General features: G+C 39.3%; 1 protein-coding gene across 6 annotated transcripts in view; it reads left to right on the forward strand.

The window, feature by feature from the left end:
* LOC138709027 (protein croquemort-like) overlaps positions 1-21,257 on the forward strand; it is a 192,683-nt gene that overhangs the window by 74,659 nt on the left and 96,767 nt on the right. The window contains exon 1 of one of the 6 annotated variants that reach the window (XM_069839493.1): positions 10,027-10,182. The exons of 3 other annotated variants lie outside the window; for them this stretch is intronic. The gene's annotated coding sequence lies outside the window, so the exon portion shown is untranslated. Of the gene's footprint in view, positions 1-10,026; positions 10,183-20,621; positions 20,731-21,257 lie in introns of those variants that run through there. 2 more of the 6 variants (XM_069839492.1, XM_069839497.1) reach the window with 2 other exon arrangements.

Below are 21,257 nucleotides of genomic sequence, written 5' to 3' on the forward strand. Positions count from 1 at the left end.
ACGAGTCAAGGTCAGGATAGGAGAAGAAATATCAGAAGGAAGTGAAATAGGAAGAGGAGTACGACAAGGATTTAGTGAAGAACTGTTTTCAGAACATGGGAGGAGTGATAGTAGGAGGGAGAAGAATAAAGAGTGTAAGATTTGCTGATGATATGGTGGTGTTAGCAGAATAGGAGATGGTACTAAGGGATATGCTACTGGAGCTAAATGACAGCTGTGAACAATATGAAATGAAGATAAATGCCAACAAGACGAAGACCATGGTCATAGGAAGAAATGTAAAGAAGGTAAACTTGCGAATTATAAATGAGGCAGTGGAGCAAGTGGACAGATTCAAATACTTGGGGTGTACTATAAGCAGTAACATGAGCTGCTGCCAAGAAGACAAAAGGAGAATAGCAATGGCCAAGAAAGCTTTCAATAGAAAAAGGAGCATATGCTGCGGACCTCTGGAGAAAGAACTAAAGAAGAGACTAATGAAGTGCTTTGTGTGGAATGTAGTATTGCGTGGGGCAGAAACATGGACATTAGGACAAAGTGAAGAGAAGCATGTGAAATGTGAATATAGAGAAGAGTGGAGCATGTGAAGTGGATAGACAGAATAAGAAACGTAGCTGTGTTGGAAAGAATGGATGAAGAAAGAATGATGCTGAAACTGATCAGAAATAGGAAAAGGAATAGGCTGGGTCCCTGGTTGAGAAGAAACTGCCTTCTGAAGGATGCACTGGAAGGAATGGTGAATGGGAGAAGAGTTCGGGGCAGAAAAAGATATCAGATAATAGACGACATTAAGATATATGGATCATATGAGGAGACAAAGAGGAAGGCAGAAAATAGAAAATACTGCAGAATGCTGGGTTTGCAGTGAAAGACCTGCCCTTGGGCAGAACACTATGAATGAATGAATGAATGACTGAATGAATGAATGAAGCATTTAATATATATTTTCCGTCGGATCCCGGCCAACTAGTCACTCATAACGAGTGCACCTCAGGACATGTGTGGATTTCAGTCCTACGTTCATAGACATCTATGACGTAGTGCAGAGGGCGGCCACTAGAGGGAACCCAAGAGTTGGAACTTAAACTGAGACGATTCTTTCCGACACCGGGATAGGTATCCGGTGTGGCTTAGTGGATAAAGCATCAGCACGTAGAGTTGAAAACCCGGGTTCAAATCTCGGTGCCGGAGAGAATTTTTCTCCGTTCCATCACTCTTTCATCGTATGACGACGCAGAATATCTGCATGGAAATATCGTATGTACTTCGGTACATTAAAATAATATATAAGATATGCGTAAATCACTTCGTGATTTAAGACGGCGCTTATTCCGTCGGATCCCGGCCAACTAGTCACTCATAACGGTGCACCTCAGCACATGTGTGGATTTCAGTCCTACGTTCATAGACATCCATGACGTAGTGCAGAGGGCGGCCACTAGAAGGAACCCAAGAGTTGGAACTTAAAATGAGACGATTCTATCCGACACCGGGATAGGTATCCGGTGTGGCTTAGTGGATAAAGCATCAGCACATAGAGCTGAAAACCCGGGTTCAAATCCAGGTGCCGGAGAGAATTTTTCTCCGTTCCATTACTTTTCTCCGTTCCATCAATCTTATAATTCCTAGATTTCTTGGACATTTGATTTCAGTATAATTAGAGATTAGGACTACTGGAATTCATTACAAAATAAAACTGCAAACACCTTCTTTATCTAATTAAGATACAATGTTACGCTACTTACATAATGATGTGTTGCAGAGGCCTGCCGGTTTTCTGCCCACGTCTTAACATATCCCCAAACTGACAACTAGGAATGATCGATTGCCTTGCATTTTCATCTCTCGCTGGCTATAGTGACAGCTTCTGTGCAATTTAATTTCCTTTCCAGCATCTTTATAATGACTTAAAGTGTCTTATAATACTTTCTAAGATTGAAACTTACAGACCAATATATGAACTATCGCAATATCTGTTATACCCTGAGGTAAGCAGATGAATAAATAGGAAAGGATGGAAGGATCGATTTATGGGTAGGTGTATACCCATAGGTACATATAACAATATGTTATACGGTATGTCAGTATATTATAACGAAATATTCAATATTACGAAATTATTTTCTGTCCCCAGCCTTTTCAGCATATTTGTTGTATAGTCTACTGTCCGAAGACAGGTCTGAACCTCAAAAGTGATACCAACATGGCGTGAAGTGGTTGATTGAATAGCAAGATAGTTGGATAGACGAACGGACAGACGAGGGCATAAGTCGCGAAGTGGTTGATTGAATAGAAAGATGGACGGATAGATGAACGGACAGGCGAGGGCACGAGTCGTGAAGTGGTTGATTGTATAGAAAGATGAATGGATAGATGAACGGACAGGCGAGGGGATGAGTCGTGAAATGGTTGATTGAATGAAAAGATGGACGGATAGATGAACGGACTGGCGAGGGCATGAGTCGTGAAGTGGTTGCTTGAATAGAAAGATGGATGGATAGATGAACGGACAGGCGAGGGCATGAGTCGCGAAGTGGTTGATTGAATAGAAAGATGGATGGATATATGAAGGTACAGGCGAAGGCATGAGTCGTGAAGTGGTTGATTGAATAGGAAGATGGATGGATAGATGAATGGACATGCGAGGGCATGAGTCGTGAAGTGGTTGATTGAATAGAAAGATGGACGGATAGATGAACGGACTGGTGAGGGCATGAGTCGTGAAGTATTTGATTGAATAGAAAGATGGATGGATAGATAAACGGACAGGCGAGGGCATGAGTCGTGAAGGGTTGATTGAATAGAAAGATGGATGGATAGATGAACGGACAGGCGAGGGCATGAGTCGCGAAGTGGTTGATTGAATAGAAAGATGGATAGATAGATGAATGGACATGCGAGGGCATGAGTCGTGAAGTGGTTGATTGAATAGAAAGATGGATGGACAGATGAACGGACAGGCGAGGGCATGAGTCGTGAAGTGGTTGATTCAATGGAAAGATGGATGGATAGATAAACGGACAGGCGAGGGCATGAGTTGCGAAATGGTTGATTGAATAGAAAGATGGATGGATAGATGAACGGACAGGTGATGGCATGAGTCGTGAAGTGGTTGATTGAATAGAAAGATGGATGGATAGATGAACGGACAGGCGAGGGCATGAGTCGTGAATTTGTCGATTGAATAGAAAGATGGATGGATAGATGAACGGTCAGGCGAGGGCATGAGTCGTGAAGTAGTTGATTGAATAGAAAATTGGATGGATAGATGAACGGACGGGAGAAGGCATCAGTCGTGAAGTGGTTGAATGAATAGAAGGATGGATGGAAAGATGAAGGGAGAGGCGAAGGCATGAATCGTGAAATTGTCGATTGAAAAGAAAGATGAATGAATAGATGAACGGACAGGCGAGGGCATGAGTCGTGAAGTGGTTGATTGAATAGAAAGATGGATGGATAGATGAACGGACAGGCGAGGGCATAAGTCGTGAAGGGTTGATTGAATGGAAAGATGGATGGATAGATGAACGGACAGGCGAGGGCATGAGTCGCGAAGTGGTTGATTGAATAGAAAGATAGATGGATAGATGAACGGACAGGCGAGGGCATGAGTCGTGAAGCGGTTGATTGAATAGAAAGATGGATAGATAGATGAATGGACATGCGAGGGCATGAGTCGTGAAGTGGTTGATTGAATAGAAAGATGGGTGGATAGATGAATGGACATACGAGGGCATGAGTCGTGAAGTGGTTGATTGAATAGAAAGATGGATGGGTAGATGAACGGACAGGCGAGGGCATGAGTCGTGAAGTGGTTGATTGTATAGAAAGATGGATGGATAGATGAATGGACAGGCGAGAGTATGAGTCGTGAAGTGGTTGATTGAATGGAAAGATGGATGGATAGATGAACGGACAGGCGAGGGCATGAGTCGTGAAGTGGTTGATTGAATGGAAAGATGGATGGATAGATGAACGGACAGGCGAGAGCATGAGTCGTGAAGTGGTTGATTGAATAGAAAGATGGATGGATAGATGAACGGACAGGCGAGGGCATGAGCCGTGAAGCGGTTGATTGAATGGAAAGATGGATGGATAGATGAACGGACAGGCGAGGGCATGAGTTGCGAAGTGGTTGGTTGAATAGAAAGATGAATAGATGAACGGTCAGGCGATGGCATGAGTCGTGAAGTGGTTGATTGAATAGAAAGATGGATGGATAGATGAACGGACAGGCGAGGGCATGAGTCGTGAAGTGGTTGATTGAATAGGAAGATGGATGGATAGGTGATCGGACAGGCGAGGGCATGAGTCGTGAAGTGGTTGATTGAATAGAAAGATGGATGGATAGATGAACGGACAGGCGAGGGCATGAGTCGTGAAGTGGTTGATTGAATAGAAAGATGGATGGATAGATGAACGGACAGGCGAGGGCATGAGTCGCGAAGTGGTTGAATGAATAGAAGAATGGATGGAAAGATGAACGGACAGGCGAGGGCATGAGTCGTGAAGTGGTTGAATAGAAAGATGGATAGATGAAGGGACTGGCGAGGGTATGAGCCGTGAATTGGTTGATTGAATAGAAAGATGGATGGATAGATGAACGGACAGGCGAGGGCATGAGTCGTGAAGTGGTTGAATGAATAGAAGGATGGATGGAAAGTTGAACGGACAGGCGAGGGCATGAGTCGTGAAGTGGTTGGTTGAATAGAAGGATGGATGGAAAGATGAACGGACAGGCGAGGGCATGAGTCGTGAAGTGGTTGGTTGAATAAAAAGATGGATAGATGAAGGGACTGGCGAGGGTATGAGTCGTGAATTGGTTGGTTGAATAGAAAGATGGATGGATAGATGAACGGACAGGCGAGGGCATGAGTCGCGAAGTGGTTGAATGAATAGAAGGATGGATGGAAAGATGAACGGACAGGCGAGGGCATGAGTCGTGAAGTGGTTGGTTGAATAGAAAGATGGACAGATGAAGGGACTGGCGAGGGTATGAGTCGTGAATTGGTTGATTGAATAGAAAGATGGATGGATAGATGAACGGACAGGCGAGGGCATGAGTCGCGAAGTGGTTGAATGAATAGAAGGATGGATAGAAAGATGAACGGACAGGCGAGGGCATGAGTCGTGAAGTGGTTGGTTGAATAGAAAGATGGATAGATGAAGGGACTGGCGAGGGTTTGAGTCGTGAATTGGTTGATTGAATAGAAAGATGGATGGATAGAAGAATGGACACAGGTGAGGGCATGAGTCGTGAAGTGGTTGATTGGATAGAAAGATGGATAGATAGATGAACAGACAGACGAGGGCATGAGTCGTGAAGTGGTTGACAGAATATAAAGATGGATGGATAGATGAACATTTGTTGTTGGAGAAGAAGAAGGAATAAATAAAGGCTTGGATCCTTAGATAGAAGTCAGACAATAGTTGCTGTTTAGATGAACAAAATGTAGTACTTTTTGGGTTGTTTACTCTTTAAATAATTTTCTTATTACAAATAAACTTAAATAAAAGACATTTTCGGGAGAGTAACAGTAGTATTTTTCAATTTCGAAGGTATTTTTAGTTGGTTATTTAACGACGCAGTATAAACTACTAGGTTATTTAGCGTCGATGAGATTGGTGATAGCGAGATGATATTTGGCGACATGAGGCCGAGGATTCGCCATAGATTACCTTGCATTCACATTATGGTTGGGGAAAACCGCGGAAAAAACCCAACCAGGTAATCAGTGCAAGCGGGGATCGAACCCGCGCCCGGACGCAACTTGAGACCTGCAGGCAAGCGCCTCAACCGACTGAGCCACGCCGGTGGCTTCGAAGGTCTTGCTGAAGAAACGTGTTTCTTGTCTTTTTTTTTTTTTTTTTTTTGGTCCAGCTTTATTCCTGCTAACGACCAGTTTTAGTTTTGTCAACAAATCGAATGTTCTGCCCAATTATATGCGACAACTCACGTGTCTGAGACGACGGTCAGATCACCGTCGTAACCTTCAACATGCGAATGCTATGAAACTGGATTAAGAGAAACTTACTGGGCTGTGTTGTGCGGAGACTATCATCGTGGTGCCTACATTCGTCCAGGCGACTTGGTTGTGAGCGTCAGGCTCTTCGCGGTTTATACCATTGCACGAAATGCATTGCATCTAAATAGTCACGAACTGAAATTTCACCTTCTGCTTTTCATGTAAAATAACTGAAAAATGATCTTGTTAGCATGAGATCTCCTACACTGAACACAGCGGGATAGGTATGTAACCAGTGAAATCATATAAGAACGTCTTCAATTGCAGGCCTGGGCGCTAATACCTCGTTTGAGTCATTGCAGACACCCTTTAACTCCCCACTCCACCTTCCCTGGCTGAAACAGTAATATTGTTGTGCGGTACGAGCAGAAAGGAAGGTCAGTGATGGATTGTATCAGGCGGGCATCATAGCTTTTACGAACTTTCTGCTCTCGCTGGTCGCCTAAAATCCATCACTGATGCACAAAGCCTTATTTATAAGTAGGAAGCGGATTTTTATGTGCTAAAAAATTTAAATATATTTATTTTAATGTGCTAAAAAGTACGAAAATATTTGCTAAAAATAAAAAAAAATATATATTTTTTTAAATATGACAAAAATATCTTACTTAGCTTGGAAAAAAAAAAATGTTACTAGGTACTCACCAACTACACTTGAGTGCTAGTAGTTGGCCGAGAATTGCAGTGAACAACAAAGGTCATCTCCAAATTCTTCATCACAAATGCATGCCGATTATCTCTGAACAACGACTTATACTGTGAAAATGATCTTTCCACTTCACAGGACGTCACACTTGCATATTTAAAGAGAGGAATGTCACAAACCAAACACCGTCAATTTCAACTACAGGCACACCCTTGAGCAACTTTACACATTTTTTTTATATCCACTGTTTTTCCCAAACACATTCTGGAATTTGTCCCTGGTAGCGAGCCTAGTTAATTTTCACGCACTTCCCTGTTTCAGACAACAGGTTTTTGGATGTTTCGAGTTTTTTATGGTACCACACAAAAAGCTTAGATTTGTTAATAGGAAAGCTAAATCGTTTTTTAAACAACCATCTTTCAGTATATCTTGAAGGATATCGATTGACGAAGCCCGATTACAAGGAATCACAACAAGATGTGTTGCCTTACTTGATAGACGTGAGCGAGAGGTGAGAGATGTGTTTAAATTAAATAATGTTCATACCCGAGCTCTAATCTGTTGTGTTTCACAAACAAAGCGTGGAATGAAATCATCTTCAGCAACAATAAACATTCCTAATTATGTGTTGCAAAATCTCTCCTCTTTGTCCATGTTAATTTATTCTCTAATAATAACACTGAAATGCTGCCTAGCAGTTCTTAGAACTTGAGGCGATACTATTACACAAATGGATCACGGATACACCACACAGCGCTTAGAAACACGAAGCAACCAAGAATCCTTAAGAAGATAACGTACTTCTGAGTGACATAATTGATTTAGTTTTAAAATGTTTAAAAGTTCTTGTAAAAAATTATTTAAGTAAGTAAAAAACCGCCAAGATTATGTGTTTATAATAGATTTCCTGAAAATATATATTTACATAAATTTTTTTGGGAAAATATGTCTTTTTATGTGAAATAAAATTCGAGTTTTAAACTTGAAACTTCATGTTCGGAATTTTTAACTTTGTTAATTGTGTTTTATCACACGCAAAAATAATATTTAATTACAGAGGAATCCGCTTCTAATTTATAAGGCGGTGTAAGCGAAAAAGACATGGGCGGGGGTTTCTCCGTCCCTTTCACTTCCCCTCTCATACCCAGAACTGTTCTATCGTGAGCGGAAGTAATGCTGTTGTCCTGACCCCTGTACGAGGTTTAATGCAAAATCCTCTTGTAAATAGAGATAAACAGGAGGAAAATTATATGTGAAAATGTACTACAAAGTTCAACTCTTGGTAATAGATGACATTCTGATAACACTGAACAACAAGAAATTTGCTCCGACTTAAAACGATATGTCCCTTATGGTTTGATGTTCGTTGAATCCTAAAATGCATGTCTTGTCTTCGTATCACGTAGGTTTTTAAGATATACTCTGATTTCACTTTTCGATAAGCGCTCCCTCAGGAAACATCTGTCGTGGGTTGGGGATATAAACTAAAACAAAAGCTAATGCATTTTATGAGTTTATGACTTATTTTCGATTTCTTATGGTTGTTGGCAAGTTATTTAGCACTTCTAATAAATAAACAGATATTGGTCCCTTCTATTAAGTAAATTTCATAACAGTTCAAAGTGAGGTCTATGCAGTGAACAAACAAGAGTGTAGTTTTTAGAATTTAAGGGAAAAGTTTACCAGTTTGAGTGAAAGCAAATTAAAAGAGGGCATTTTCATCGGTCCACAAATTCACGAAGTAATGGCTGGCCCTTTGTTTGAAGAAAAACTTTCCGTTACAGGAAGAATGGCATGACGCGTTTTCAAAGACGTTTGCTTTAATTTCCTTGGAAATTCTAGGGCAGACAACTACGTGGAACTTGTTGTGGAAACCATGTTAAGTGCATATAACAAAATGGAGTGTAGTGTGTCCCTCCAAATATACGTTTTACATTCTTATTTGGATTTCTTCCTCCTAACTTTGGAGCGGTAAGCGACGGGCGTGGGGAAAGATTTCATAAAGAAATATCTGAAATGAAAAGGCGAGATAAAGGAAGATCATCATCCAGCATGCTTGCAGACTATTGTTGGTTGCTTGTAAAATAAAGTCTCGGGTCTAGTTATAAACAGAAAATTATTTTAAATGTAAGTTCAAATTCCGAGATTTTTCTCATTATATGCATGAAATATTTTTATTGTTGCTGTGTTTTAAACTATGTAACATCATTTTTGTATCCAGTACACATTTTTCAAGTATTATGGGTATTTTGAATCCGTAGTGTGTTGTAATTTTATCAGTAGCCGTGAAAAATTAAAAACAATCAAGTTTTGTCATTAAAATTTCAATTCATTTTCCCCGGAAAATGGTACGTGATGGGGCAATTCAGATTTAGGGCACACATTTAGTAATATTCACGTATTTTTATTTCGGAGCAAGACAAAAAGTAAAAATTTGTTGTTCAGTGTAATGATTGAGGAGACCTATGATAGTAGTGTGAGTTCAAAATATGGCTAGCCCATGGCGTTCCGTGTATAGTGAAACTTACTGATACTCTGATGCCAAGTATTTTTTATTCTTGTCATCCACTTGTTCTTTTTCTCTTCCGCTTGTTTTTTGTCTTCTGCTTGTTTTCGTTGTCTTCCACTTGTTGTCCTTGTTTTGTTTGCAATGCAGCACCACATATCATGCTTGCATTTCAACGCCCTATTCTTGCCGTGTATAAATTCCATTCAATCTGATTTCTGGCCCAATAAATTAAATAATGATTGCAAACACAACCTAGTTTCATTTATTTATTCCAAATTTCAAGAAATTAATATAAATTTATACGTAGGCCTACTAATCATTCTTACCTCTAGTTTTTGTTTCCTTTTAGTGTAAATTTATCGGCACATTTGTGATACACAAGGTAATAACTACGTGCATATTTAGTCGGTTTTTAGGGCACGAAATTCTGAAGCCAAAGTCCTTTTTCATTTTGCGGGATTTATTGCGAAGCCACTCTTCGTTATCGATAAATTTGGTCTTGAGTATTCCCTTCAATTCTCTATCGAAATGTTTTGTTTGTTCTGTCAACTTAATTATGAGTTGTAACTATTCTCTTGTGAAGATGGAGTCTGTAAGTGGTTCTTAAATGATAGAGAAATTAAATTTCTATACACTGCTCTACACTCTGCCAGAAACACTTCACAACGAAACCACCAAGAAACTGTGAAGTTCCATATTGTAAATCTGTTGATAAGTTACGACACGATATACTACATAATTTAGAAATACTGTGATTTACGAGAGCTCAAAGTCTGAATCCGATTTTTGTCGAATCATATTTGGAACTTGGACTCCGTTAGATCATTCGATGTATGTATAAACCGGTGAATGAAAGCAGCGGCCAGTTTTCATGTTGTGTTATTACTTGTCCGACTTCACTCTGGAATTCGACTGCGTTTGTGTGATGTACTTACGTATGGTCAACCGGCTCACAGTCAGCTGATTGTCAACTTGACTGACGTAACCTCTGCAGCCTTAAGGTGAGAGAGAGAGAGAGAGAGAGAGAGAGAGAGAGAGAGAGAGAGAGAGAGAGAGAGAGACTCTTGTGACGAGCAACACAGTGTGTTTAGAAAAGTAGGTAGTTTCTTTAAAAGCCATTTGTAAGTAAGTAAGTAAGATCTTAGAATACATATAAGAACTTACGCTGTGTTCTGAAATATAGCGAAATTATGTAGTGTATGTTCTTACAAGCAGTGAAATCAATACAAGTCAAGACTGAACCAGTGTTACCAATACATAAATTGTATCCCCGTCATTATAACACCTGGAAATTCGTTAGAATCCGTCAAAATTAAAAAAATAATAAGACCCAATATACATATATATATATATACATACATACATACAAATTTTAACACAACTCGCGTACCAATTCTGATTAAAATAATTATTCGTCAACATCTGACTTGATTACGAGGAAATTTGAAACAGGGGATTCTAAAACATAGTACAGAACAGGCAGAACTGTTCAAATAAAAAGTAAAATCTCCCAAAAATTAAACAATTAAAAATGACAGCAGCTAAAAATGTCAAAAACCGATGTAAATCGTAATTTCCGCCAGAAAATCCGTCACCCGTCAAAGCCATTTTTTTCCCCTTCCGCGACGTTGAAATTCCGTCTAAGTTGAAATTCCGTCAATTTCGACGGAATTTCCGTCCAGTTGCCAACACTGGACTGGACTGGACTGAACTGTGACAGTAGGGGAGAGAGAGGGGAGGGGTAAAGGGGAAATTAAGGAGGGGAGGGGGAGATGGAGAGAGAGAGAGCGAGAGAGAGAGAGAGAGAATTTTTATGAAGTCTACGTCACGCAGAGGAGAAGAAGAGAACTGCAGTGTTGTGATGAGCAAAGAAAAGCTGCACATGTTTTCATTCACCATCACATGATAAATCTTCTGCGTATTATAGCTTTTGACCTTTTATCATACTGTTATATAAAATAGAAGCAATCTAATCATATAAATTTAAAAAGTTTGAAACATACATGAATCGTAATCAGTACAGTAAACTTTGAAGGTCATTCACCCACTATTTCTCTCTTCCACACACACATAATTATGCACACACACACACACACACACACAGGTACGTATCCGTACTTACATACAATATAATATGTTAGGTTACCTGTTAGTAATTTTGCATGAAGGAGACATTTATTTCATTAAAAGAGCACTAAGAATAAAGTATATTTGCCTTCAACAATTAACTTTCTTTTTTCTTTAATATATCACATCACATTATATTGTACATGTTTATTGTATTCAGGACCCTTGTGGTCACTCAAATTCTTTGAGCTGATGTCTATAATTTAGAAATATATATAAATATTTGACCTTTAAAATAAAAATCTCTTGGCTTACATGTAATTTTTCAGGCGTAGTCTAATTATAAAGTTACTGTCTTATTATATGGTAGAATGCTTGGTGTCAAAATATTGCTTTTTGTCGGAGTGTGTTGCGACAGTCATTTCGTGAGTTTCATCGCTGCATCATATATTTAATACTGATATAGCTATTACCAGTGAGGGAAGTGAGACGGTATGCGACTGTATGGAATACCGCCACTGGTTTTTATGGCCAGAAAACATACCGTTAGTGAAAAATGACATACTGTCACTGAAAAAATGTAATCGTAAAAATTTGTGTATACATTTCTTCACAGCAAAGAGTACTATATGTTTGCTTCGTAAATCTAAGCGACAGCCTTTTGGAACTGTATTCAGTGAGTATTTAGACACGCTTAATTGATAAGCTCAACCCCTGGAATGTTTACAACGGCAGTATTTCAAGTATAGAAGGCTGTGGTCTGTAGCTCGTGGTGGCCATTGTTGCCAATTTAGTGACTGTGTCATTTTTGTTGCACTTTTTATTAATGATTACGTAAGTCACTTTCAAGCTTTAACATTATTTTAAATGATAAATCTCAAAGGATATTGATCTAATAAATAGCTGAAGTAAGTTGAAATTATTTTATTAAGAAATTTAATGTATTGCGTAAGCTTCAACGATTCGCGTTACTGACTGCACGAAACAATTTATTGTATACATAATTTATGTCTATGTTGTAAGGGAGGTGGTATGCCTATTTTTAAATCGAGGTATGCCAGGGGAAAATCTTGGGGTAGCGTACCGCCTCTGGTTTTTTCCTCACTGTCTATTACGATTATTATTGATTATACTACAATGTTGAAACCATCATTTGTATTTGCTCTCGTTTCGAATATTACTTCTAGAGAAGAATAATGTATTTAGACATCTTAAAAATAATGTAATACAATTTATAAATTCTAATAGTAATGGTGATCATCAGGCAGCGAAACTTGGTGCGCGATGAAACAGGTTTGCTTTTCCTTTACTATAGGTACGGGTTTGTTTACTTACGCGTAAGTTGTCTTGGTCAGCGATGGAGAGGCATAGGTAAAGATCACAGAATTTAGGCGACATGCGAGAGCCGAAAGTTCGAAAAAGCTACGATGTCTGCCTTATATAGGATCATCATTTTGTTTTCACTAACATTTCCAATATTAACCTGACTATATCTTTAGATTAACGATTGAGAACCGGAAACACTGTTTACTACCCCCTTCCACGACCGAAGTTTGACGACACTAGTGTAAAATACAATACAAATAACTTTACTGGGTAGGCTATAGGAGGGAAGAAAAGTAGCGCATCCATTTACGTAAACTAGGAAATGTTACGATTTTGAGTTTGATCATTTTCGTCGGGTTTTTATTTAATCAAAATACAGTACAGTATCGTATTAATAGTAAATGTTTTTACTCACTAACTGAATTATCCAATCGGACGTATTTATTATGAAATGTATAGTATACTGCTTACAGCACATTAGAATACAATATTTTCAGTGCATTTATATTTAAAAAATAATCAAAATATGGATATTTAAACAAATTATTGAAAATGGTGGTCGTTCATTTCGATACAGGCTTCAGTTCTTTTGTGCATATTATCAAAAACGTTTTCAAGTATATCTTCTGAAATTGAATGTATGGTTTCTTGAATGTAATTATTTAATTCTTCTATTGTTGTAGGATGTTTAGCAAACACAACTGTTTCACAGTAACCTCAAAGAAATAATGCAAAGCACTCAAATCAGGCGACATGGGGGAGCCATAATTCTACGCCTGTTGAAATAATTCTGTACCTACTCTATAACAGTGTACGTTACGTACTGTCAATTCAATCTTCACTTCCGCCCGATCCGCATAAAAAAATTTACTCAGATATGCTATCTACTGTCCGTCCATGTGGTTATGTAGGAGGTCTTAGAAAGGGGGAAAATCACGTGAAGTTACTTAACGAGGCTCCTTTATTTAAATTACTTGTATAATATTACGTAGAAGTCCAATTCCTAACAGAAAATATTTTCAGAAAAGAGCTAAGATAGCCAGCCACTATAGCCTTTACAGAGGAGCCAACAGAAACGGGTGGGGGTAACCGGGATGCAACGTAACTAAACGGACGCGAAAATATGATTCAATAGTGAATGAATGCTCTTTCTTCACTGAAAAATGCGATCATATTTCTGGAACATACTATACTCACTCACCGTAAGACGACTTTGCGGTTTTGGTTGTGTGCGAAAGTTTGCTACTAGAAGGAGTGGGAGTGAAGTACATTAAAAAACTCGGGTACTATAAAAATTAAAGTAAAAATAAAATTATGTCTCTGTACAATCCGTCACTGAGCAATGCTTACTTTCCTATCTATTCGACAAATTACTATCACAGCCGGGGAAGGTGGAGTGGGAAGTTAAGGGGTAATATTGCAATGACTCGATTTAGGTATTAGCGTCCAGGCCTGTACTAAGCGATGTTGCATTACTGCAGTGACTAAGTGGTTAGAACTTCGACTGGCACGCAGGATTCGAATCGATTAGTCTGGAATTTTTTGTTTAAAAATCCATAGTGACACTTCTGGTGAACAAGCTTGCAGTTAGATTTTTTTCTCCGAGTTCTTCCGTTTCCCCACGTTAGGCATAATCATTTTGTCCTGTCTCAATTCCGTTATCATTCCACAGCACACACCGAAAGCCGGCTGGCGTCGCACGAAGGGGAGTGGTATAAGCTAACCTTGGTTTTCGTGAACCGACGCAAACCAAGGCTTTAGGACGAGCGGGATTGCCTGCTCGAAATCTGGATACTCAGCAAACCTTAGTGTAGTCAGCCGGTGTGGCTTGATAATGCGTCTATTTCGAGGGTAAACGCAATAGATCTACCAGTTCGTAGTGCTCCCCCCCAAATGTATTACATAAGAATCTGGACTCCACATCAGCGAAGGAAAAGTTCAGATACATTCGTAACAAGATTTACCCAAGGTCTAGGTTAGGAGCTTTCTCTTTCTGACAGTGTATGTCTTCACGTTTGGATTCCAGTAAAAAACTAGACCTCTACCTAATAAAATGCAGGAGTCTAGAATGACAACATAAAAAAAAGGAAATTCTTAGATGGGATTCGAACAGATCCGATCATGTTGGTTATCGCATAAAGCAGTGATGTCAAAGCAAGCGCATTTTCTGACCTTGACGACATGCGCGGGAATCAAGCGTTATATACGGAATGAGGAAGGATTATGTACTGTATATGAATAAGTAGCCCGATGGATTAAGAAAACAGTGGCGTGCAAACTTCAAACGGAACGTGACATTTTATGTCCTTATTTTTATATGGCTTCTTTCTGTTTGATATTATCTATACTCGTATTTTCTGTAAAACAACAGCACTAACATCAGTTTCTTAATATTGCTGTTGTGCTTTAAATGTTAATAACATAATAAAGAGTTAGGAAGAAATATTAACATAAATGCCATATTAGCACAACTATACTGTACTAAGTGAATGAAACACATCATTCATAAAGAAAGTGATATCCCAAAGAAAGAGATTGAGTATGACATGATATTGATGGTATCTTTAGCCTTATAAAAGTAATCAGTAAACTAATCAAAAAGTATTATAATACAAAGCAAAGTTACCTAGGTGCAGAAGTGGCAAAAAGAACCGGACCGACCCTAGTAGCTGATTTCAGAGCCTTGTTCACTCCAGAGCGTCGGTGCATATTCCTTGGATCCGAAACCGCCTGTGCAGTTGAACAACAGCCACGCAGCGGTTACTGTTTTCGTCTTCATTGAATGGCTCAGGTGCTTAATTAACTTATTATTCCCAGAACATGAATTTTACCAGCTTATTTACTAATGGCTCTCGAAATGGGCTACGTCAGCAGTCGAAACTACAACAATTTCAATAGATTACTCGCTATCTTGTGAATGCGGGCGTGGCATGCGCAGTGGCTCATTTCGGGGACTTCGATTATTCCGTCGGTCCGGTTCTTTTGCCACTACTGTATATCTTTTAACTGTAACTAATATTACATAACAAAACCCTTATCGCATTATGCTTTTAAGATGATACTGGTGCGCAACTTCCTATCATCAGAATATTAAATTATTTTCTCGAAACCTGCTGAAGCTATAGAGCTGACGTTTTTATAACATGGGCACATATCTTTTTTGTGATGTAACAGTAGTTGCTTTGTTAATTCATTTCCTTACAAACATTTTCCATGCGAATATTTTCAAAATTTTCAATACACTATCTTCAGTAATACGTATTTACTATATATTAGATTTACAAAAACATTGCTTCAGTACTGTAAGGCTACTAAATAAACATATCTGAAAATTTCACTTTTCTGTAAAAAAAGGATGAGAAAATATTCCTTTTGAATAAAAGAGCAGACTTGTGAAAAATGAACATTAAAATTAAAACTTACATTCTTATAATACACATATTATACTTTTGAGACAAATCTAAAAATTAACATGGATACAGTATTAATAAGTTCTCTTCCCTTTATCTATTGAATCAGTGCTGGCCATCCCTGTATGTAGCTCGACCAAGCGGCATATACTACCTCTTTCGTCTGTCTCTTTCCTTTCCACTGTAAAGCGCTCAGGCTCTCCTGAATTTGCGCCTATGGGCATCTTTTGACATGACTGGCCCAAAGGGAAGGCTTTTTTGGAACAGCTACTTCTCAGAGATATTCAGCGACTGTGCGTACAAGGAGTAGGCCTTATCTAAGGGATTTTAATTTAGTATTTGTATTGTTCAGTGACACTTCCTTGTCCATTGCTGTAAAGTAACCGTTAGCACGACTAACTGTGAAATGAACGAGCTTGTGTTCCGATCATAGTTCCATGGAAGTTTTCCCTCCACCAATTGAAGCAGAATAAATTGCAGGGTAAATTTCGACGTTCGACCTCGAACTGATTACGTCATCATAACTACATTTCCCCTCTTTCATCATCATCATCATCATCATCATCATCATCATCATCATCATCATCATCATCATCATCTCAGTTTCGGGCTTGCTCCGATGTAGAGTGTACTACGGACCCTGTGATATGTGGTGATTAGTTGCTGGTGGTAGTGCTATGTACCGTGGGCTCTTCCCTGTTTTCCTGGGCTCTTGGTGGTGAGGGACCGCGCTGATGCCTACGCGGAAAGGTAAAAAGAATTCTGTACGCTATAGGAGAGTTCGGAGGCGGCCCGCAGAGGAAGCCGTAGCGTGGGGGTCCTTATGGCATGCACACAGTTCCATTTCGGGCAGTACAATGGGTCCACCCAAGCGGCTTAGTGCGGGGACAGTCTCCAGCCCGTGTTCCTTCTCTTAAGAGGATTAATAAATAGACATTTCCCTTAACGGACAATTACCACTAGCATACACAGCAGATTTATGCAAATAGTCGGTCTGGGTGGCGCAGTCGGTACAGTGCAGAATTTCTGTGCCTGAATTTGCGGGTTCGATCTCAGCCCAGGTCGATGGCGTTTAAGTATGTGTAAAAGAACTCCTGCGGGACAAAATTCCGGCACACCGGCGACGCAGATATGACATCGGTAGTTGTGAACGTCGTTAAATAAAACATAGCCTACTTATTTATGCAAATATTCGTATAGGGAAAGACTACTAAATAGCGGATATTTTGTAACCAACACATCGACACTTTTTCCCAGGGCTTTTGGCAGGAGATGTAAATATGCGAAGCGATTGAACGATACTGCGATTTTTATCAAACTTTTATGCGAATTTCGTTCATATTTAATATTTAGGAGGCCACCGGCGTTTACCTGCTGACCTGGAGTTGCGCTTGGGCGTGGATTCGATTCTCGCTTGGGCCGATTACCTGGTTGGGTTTTTCCGGGGTTTTACCCAACCACATCGTGCGATAATCTGTGGCGAATCTTCGGCCTTATCTCGCCAAATATCGTCCATCTCGCTATTACAAATTCCATCGACGCTAAATAACTCAGTAGTTGATACAGTGTCGTTACATACATAAGCAAACAATATCTAGGAGTATATTTATTCGTCCCGTGCCCTAGCGTCGTGGTCTAAGGCAACCTGCCTAGGACTCGAATTACGGAGTGTGCGCTGGTTGACTCCTCAGGGGGAAAGAAATTTTCTCACGAAGCTTCGGCCAGTGAATGGGACCGGTGTCCACCTAGCATCGTGAGGAATTCAGGGAGCTGCATTAAGTAGTGATACACAGCACGCACGCACGCACGAACACACACACACTTTGATCTATCTGTATACTGGTGCAGTGTCATTTACGTAGCTATATGTCTTTGTTGTTAATGTAATTGAAATTTATAGCTAGGAAAACGTAGGGTTTGATGATTATTGATTTATTATTGCTTAGTGTTATTGGTAAATTTGTCACTACGAAAATGTAGGACGTGATGATGTTGAATTGTCTTTATTGTTATTTTGATTTTTATACTGGCATATTATCATTTCCTATATCTTTATTGCTAATGTAACTGAAAACTACTACCACTACTACCAGTACTACTACCACCACTACTAGTACTACCACCACCACTACTACTATCACTATCACTACTAATACCACCATCACTATACTACTACCAGTACTACCATCACTACTACTACCATCACCACCACTACTACCACCACTACTACTACCATCACTATTACTATCACTACCATCAGCATCACTACTACTACCACCACTACTACTACCACCATCACTACTACTACCACCATTACTAGTATTAACACCACCATTACTACTATCACTACTACTACCAGTACCACTTTCACTACTACTACCACCATCACCACCACTACTAACAGTACTACAATCACTACTACTACCACCACTACTACTACCATCACTATTACTATCACTACCACCACCATCACTACTACTACCACCACTACTACTACCACCGTCACTACTACTACCACCATCACTACTACTACCACCATTACTAGTATTAACACCACCACTACTACTATCACTACTACTACCAGTACCACTTTCACTACTACTACCACCATCACCACCACTACTAACAGTACTACAATCACTACTACTATCATCACTATTATCACTACTAACACCATCACTACTACCACCACTACTAACACCATCACTGCTACTACTACCACCACCATCACTACTACTGCCAGTATTACCATAACTATTACTACCACCACCACCACTACTACCACCATCACTATTACCACCATTACTACTACTACTACTACTACCACTACTACTACTACCATCATTATTACTATCACTACCACTATCACTACTACCACCATCACTACTACTACTATTACTATTACTATCACCACTACTACTATCACTATTACTACTACTACCACCATCACTACTACCAGTACTACCATTACTACTACTACCATCACCACCACTACTACTACTATCATCACTATCACTACTACTACTACTATCACTATCACTACTACTACCACCATCATTACTACTACCAGTACTACCATCACTACTACTACCATCACCACCACCACTACTACTACCATCACTATTACTATTACTATCACTACCACCACTACTACTATCACTATCACTACTCCTATCACCATCACTACTACTACCAGTACTACCATCACTACTACTACCATCACCACCACCACTGCTACTACCATCACTATTACTATTACTATCACTACCACCACTACTACTATCACTATCAATACTACTATCACCATCACTACTACTACCAGTACTACCATCACTATTACTACCATCATCACCACTACTACTACTACTACTACCATCACTATTACCATCATTACTACTACCACCATCACTACTACTACCAGTACTACCATCACGACTACTACCAGTACTACCATCACCACCACTACTACTACTACCATCACTATTACCATCATTACTACTACCACCATCACTACTATTACCAGTACTACCATCACTACTACCATCACCACCACTACTACTACCATCACTATTACCATCATTACTACTACCACCATCACTACTACTACTACTACTACTACTACCAGTACTACCATCACTACTACTACCACCATCACTACTGCTGTCAGTATTACCATCACTACTACTACTACTACTACTACTACTACTACTACTACCACCACCACCACCACAACTACTGTTACCACTTCCACTAAAACCATTATCACTACTACTACAACTATTACCAACACCACTACTACCACCATCACTAATACTACTACCAGTACTACCATCACTACGACTACCACCCACCACCACCACCGCCACCACAACTACTATCACCATTTCCACTATTACTACTACTACTACTACCACTACCACTACTATATCACCACCACTACTACTATCATCATCACTACTACTGCTACCATTAGTAATACCACTACTACTACCACTATCACTACTACTATCACCAGTACTATCAGCACTACTGCTACTACTACCACCACCACCACTACTACATCATCATTACATTACTTATACCTATACTACCATCACTACTACTACTACTACTACTACTACTACTACTACTACTACCACTACCACTACCATCACTACTACTGCTTATTATTATCACCGCCATTACTACTACTACTACTAATCGGCCTCGGTAGAATAGTTGGTATAGCTCTGGCCTTCTATGCTCGAGGTTGCGGGTTCGATCCCGGCTCAGGTTGATGGCATTTAAGTGTGTTTAAATGCGACAGACTTATGTCAGTAGATTTATTGGCATGTAACAGAACTCCTGTGGGACAAAATTCCGGCACACCGGCGACGCTGATATAACCTTTTTAGTTGCGAGGGTCGTTAAATAAATCATAATTTTAATTTAATTGATATATGTAAACCTTACTGATTTTATTATTAATAACGGACACCTGTCAATAGCATACGCTTTATAGTTGCTATTGGGAAGTTAATCATGGTCGGTCTTGTTTCAAAGACAGTAAACAAGCAACCCTACGAATTCAGTGCAAAAAAAGAGGAAAGCCTTGGACTTCTTCCTTAGCTACTTACTACTCTTTCGGCCGCCAATGTACCGAGAGCGCCAGTAGGCTACCTACCAAGACCGGGAGAACGTCGCTTCGATTGTGTCTGGGAGTAGTCATCACAGCGTCGGTGAATTCACAGAAGTACTATAGCTTAAGTAAGTCTATCAAAACTGTATTCTGCCTAGATAAAGGAATAAACCAATGTCGGCAATGCATTCAAAATTTGGGGAAATTTGGAGGCCCATTTTAACCAAAAATTCGAAGTTGATGATAAATATAATTACTTATATTATTATTGATTAGTTTTTGCAATATTTTATATAATTATTGCAATTTTTAAGAATCTTATGCATTTAATGCAGTGATAAATTTACGTGGTTTCTCGACAGAGAAATTCTAAAGCTTCCACCTCTTGAGTATTCCACGTGTAGGAAATTTAAATTATTTAGCTTAATTTTGAGCTTTTATTTGAAATATAATTTAAAAAGCTAAATTAAAATACTAATGAATCCATTTATTCATTCGTATATATCAGTACAAAGGTGGTTAGTGACGCTGGATTACTATGATATGTCGGATTCGATTTTTGTTTGTTTAGGAATTGTTCCTTGATATATCTATAAGCTGAGTGTTAATGTTGTCCTTAGGTTTAAATTAGATTTAGTTGGATATAAATGTTAGG

The sequence above is a fragment of the Periplaneta americana genome, chromosome 11 (genome assembly GCF_040183065.1).
Source record: "Periplaneta americana isolate PAMFEO1 chromosome 11, P.americana_PAMFEO1_priV1, whole genome shotgun sequence".
Taxonomy (NCBI): Eukaryota; Metazoa; Arthropoda; class Insecta; order Blattodea; family Blattidae; genus Periplaneta; species Periplaneta americana.